This window comes from Triticum dicoccoides, chromosome 6A (assembly GCF_002162155.2).
Source record: "Triticum dicoccoides isolate Atlit2015 ecotype Zavitan chromosome 6A, WEW_v2.0, whole genome shotgun sequence".
Lineage (NCBI taxonomy): Eukaryota > Viridiplantae > Streptophyta > Magnoliopsida > Poales > Poaceae > Triticum > Triticum dicoccoides.
The window spans coordinates 59,854,131-59,858,566 of NC_041390.1; positions in this window are offsets into that span (position 1 = coordinate 59,854,131).

Below are 4,436 nucleotides of genomic sequence, written 5' to 3' on the forward strand. Positions count from 1 at the left end.
CTGAAGGGGGGGGGAAGGGAGGTCGCCAATGTGGACCGCATCAGGGAGGGAGGCCCCTGCCACCATGGCCGGCGAGGCCACTCCCTCCATCCCGTGTGAGCCGCTGAAGGGGGGGAGGGAGGTCACCGATGTGGAGCGCGTCGGGGAGGGAGGCCCTTGCCGCCATGGCCGGCGGCGCGACTCCCTCCATCCCATGTGAGCCGTTGAAGGGGGGGAAGGGGGTCGCCGATGTGGACCGCGTCGGGGAGGGAGGCCGATGAAGGGAGCCGCAGAGGGGAGGCCGCAGATGCGTGAAGCGTCGGCGATTCCAGAGCAGGTCCCCTCGGAGGGGAGACCATGGATGCGGGTTGTGTCGGCGAGGCAAGCTCAGGGCGTCGCGGAGTGGATGCGGCGGCGGACGGCGGGGTGTGGATGCGGCGGCGGCGCGCCGGGGCATGCGGACGTGGCGGCATGGATGGATGCGGCTAGGTCATTCTATGGATGGGGATTGGAATCAGGACGGGTGTGGTTCGTGTGTGTGTACAGTTTTGTGTGTGTAGAGTTTTGTGTATGGGTCACTTGCAAAGCAGCCCCACAAGTCAGTAAGGGCAACTAATGTCATTTTTGCAAAAACTGATAGGTCCTTTCTTGGTCAACTGGCTAGAGTAAACGGTCAACTCACGGATGTGTAACGGAATGCCATTTGTGATATATTGTCAAAATCTAAGAGTGGCAGAAGTGAGATGTTGAATTCTAGGGTGGCATAAGTGAAGTTGGCAGAAACTAGAGTGGCAAAAACAAAGTTTTCCCTACTTTGTGTGATGCATGACAATTAGTAAGGCAACCTAAGATGCTAACTTATTGTAGCGACCCAACCTCAGACGGTCAAGTCTCTGTGTATCTGTGCCATCCCTGGATCAGTATGCTAGCACACACAGTACATCGATGTATATACGAAAGTGCAATCACATGTATAAATAACGTAAAACTGATATATACCTCATAAGTCTCAGCGAAAACGAACGAACGGGTGTGGAATCCCATCAACGCCAACGACAAGTTGAGTGTAGACCGTAACCCTACAACATAACCCTTACTCATCGTAGAAATTCCTGCAACATAAGACATTGCAGCCCTGTAGGTCAGTACATTGAATGTACTGGCAAGTCACATCATAAGTGTAATGAACCTATTTGTACATGAAATTTGGCTGGTGGGAAGCTCTAAGTTTAGTTTGCATAAAGCTAGTTTTTCCCTAGAATAAAAGATATTATTCTATCTCTATTGTATAGCATAGGATGAGTTGGCAAACCCAACTCAATCCATTCCCAAAGTTTATTTTAAACCCAACTGTTTAAATTAAGAGTGATGAGATCTCCCGACATTTCCACTACTAGATGCTCAAGTTGTCCGTAACCGGGGACATGGCTAATCGATTAGGTTTTCACACTCTCCAGAGGTTTGCACACTTTTCCCCACAAGACTCGATCTCCTCCCTTGAAGTTCTCGCACTGCCTGGTGTTTGAGAACAGGATGACCGAGACATAGTCTTTCGAAAGTATTTCCCCTTAACCCACGGATAGGCCGGTACACCTACTCATTCTACATCTGCTAGCCTATCCCAGAAGAGGTCACACTATCTACTCAACTAAGCCAGAGCCCATATTGTCTTGTGGCTGCACACGTAAGCTTCTAGATATGTAAACACCTTTGACCCCTTTGAGCCTGGGTGGACGGACCACTAGTGGTGCACCACCATGGATTTCCCATGCGTGCCCCACTGTACTTTGCCACCATTCAAACCAAGTTTCCTCCTAGGTAGTTCATTTAAGTCTTGGTCCTGATTACTACTCTGTCACTCAAGTCTCGCCATGAACACTTCCCAATCCACGTCTAAATTTGCGAGGCAGAAATAAACTTACACGATGGTGACAAGGTTGTATGGTGCAGACCTACCTCAAATGAACTACTAGGTAAACTCATAGCCATCACAAGATTCCTACCATGCAATCCTACCGCAAAGGACTAAGTGCATAAATAAAACATAGGTAATTGGAAGAATGGTCAAATGTGAACTTGCCTGGTAATAGTTGACGAAGATTATATCGCTCTCAGAATTTTACTTATTAGAACTATTTGTCACTCTCCGATGAAAATCTATAAAGTCAAACGTTGCATTCACATAAGCAATCATTTCGGAGAACCAAATAACATGTAACATGAAAAGACTCAAAAAATTCAAATGAAAACACCACACAGTTAACTATATAAAAAAATACTATGTGCAAAACAACATCTGACATACAGTTCAAAATTGTGATGTGAACTATAGCGCATACAAGGCATAGGAGTAAAACTATCATGGAAAGATCCTAAGTGGGTGAAAATTATTGTTACAAAGGTCCAAGTGATAGGGTTTCGCTACGGTGACAAAGTGCAAAAAGAATCAACTCAATCGAAGCTACGGTTTAGGAGATATGGCCAATTGAAATTCGAATCCAAATCTGAATAAAGTTCAAATTTGAATCTGAAAAAAGTTTATAAATATGATACCAGTGGATAGATCTAATCATGACGAAGAATTTGCCGCTAGTTTCATCGAGTTTGGATCTACGGTTAAAAAGTTGTGGCCAATCTAAGTTTAGGGGCTAAACTAAAATTTCCAGGGACCTAACAGTGAAATAGAAAACAAAATAAACTACGTACAGGCCCTTGGCCACGTGGCGGCTCGTGGCCGGCCGAGCAGCGTTCGCTGCAGAAGCTATACGGCGAACGACCACTAAATAAACAAAACACTACTGCGGCTAAAAAAACGAGAGCGGTTTAACTAAACCGAACGGTTTAATAAAAACCACATTTAACCAACTAATACAAAGTAAATAAAAAAACCAAACCAAACGAACGGGGGGCGAGTGGCTCATGGCGGTCGATGGTGTTGTACAGGAGACGGCAGCGCTGGCGTGGAGCGGTGACGGGGCGGTGGCTGCAGCGGTCTCTGGCGGCGGGGAAGAAGGCGAAGGGGACCGGCGTGGCACGGGCGACCGGACGGTGGTGATGGCGGGCATCAGCGTGCACCGGACGGGACGGAGGGAGGCGGTGGAGCTCGGGCTTCATCGAGGCGACGTCTCCGGTGACCTAGGGACAAGAAGAGGATGTCAACGAGATGTGCTTCGACTCGGGCAATAGATTGAAGAAGAGACGGAGGCCGTGGCGGCTTACAGACCACGGCAAACTCCGGCGACGGAGCTTCGGCCGGCGAGATCCACACAACGATGGCAAGCAATGCTGAGCGACGTGGGATGGAGCAGAGTGGCAGAATGGAAAGAGGTGGCTCCGGGGCTTATATAGGCGCGGAGAGGGGTGCTCGGGGCTGCGGGATAAGCCTTATCCCCGAAGGCGAGGTGCGGCGGTTGCGGGCGGCAGGCTCACGAGCTCTATCCCGAGCGGAGGAGGCGGGAGGTTGGGGGGTGACCTGGGTGGGGCCCTCCTGGCAGCGACAGCTGCGTGTGAGCGAGAGGGAGACGAGGAGAGGCTGGACGAGGCGGAGGCCTGCGGGCGCTGGGCGGCCTGGGGAGGCCTTTAGCCTGTCGGGCGCGAGGTTGGGCCGAATGGCCGGCTGGTTCGCCCCTGGGCCGAACACTGTTTCGGTCCAGGCGGTGCTTCTTTTTTTTATAGAAAGAAAACTCCAACCGAGGGAAAATAAATAAAATTTTACATAGGCACGTTATATACCAAAATGTTCAGAAAAATAGCAGAAATAAGATTAACTATTTTTCAAGTTCAAATAAATTCCATAAAAATTCATAAAAGTCAAACAGTGCTCCTGTTGCATTTAAAATCAATAAAAATCATTTTAAAATAGAAAAAATATTTCAAATTATTTTCTCCTAATTTCTATTGAAGGGAATCATTTTACCCATATTTCCATTTATTTATTTTTTAGGAGAAAAATAATTTGAATAGAAACGCAAATAACTCCCAATTGGATTTTGAATTTGGAATTTCAAACAACTTCAAATGGAAAATGTGTTTCAAATAACTTCAAAGTGACTTCCAAATAATTCCTTTGAAACTTCCAACTCTCTTTCTTCGAATTTGAAGAAGTCATTTTATCTTCCCTCATGAACTCATTGAGTTGCTTAAAGTTTCTATATTTGAATATTTCAAATGGAATTCAAATCATTTAAACCCCTTTTTATTTCTTTAGATGGATGAAGTCCTATTATCTTCACTCTAGTGTTTTGTGATGAAATGAATTTGAATTCATGGAGATCAAAAAATGCAAGATGAAAGTTTTGGGAAAGTCCTTTTATTCCCTCTCATGCAACTTTCAAAATGTTTCAATTTCCACTCAATTTCACACAACAAACAAACAATCATAATTAATTATTTAATATAACATTCCAAAATTTAGAATTTTGGGATGTTACACTTATGATACTATGCATTATGGAAGT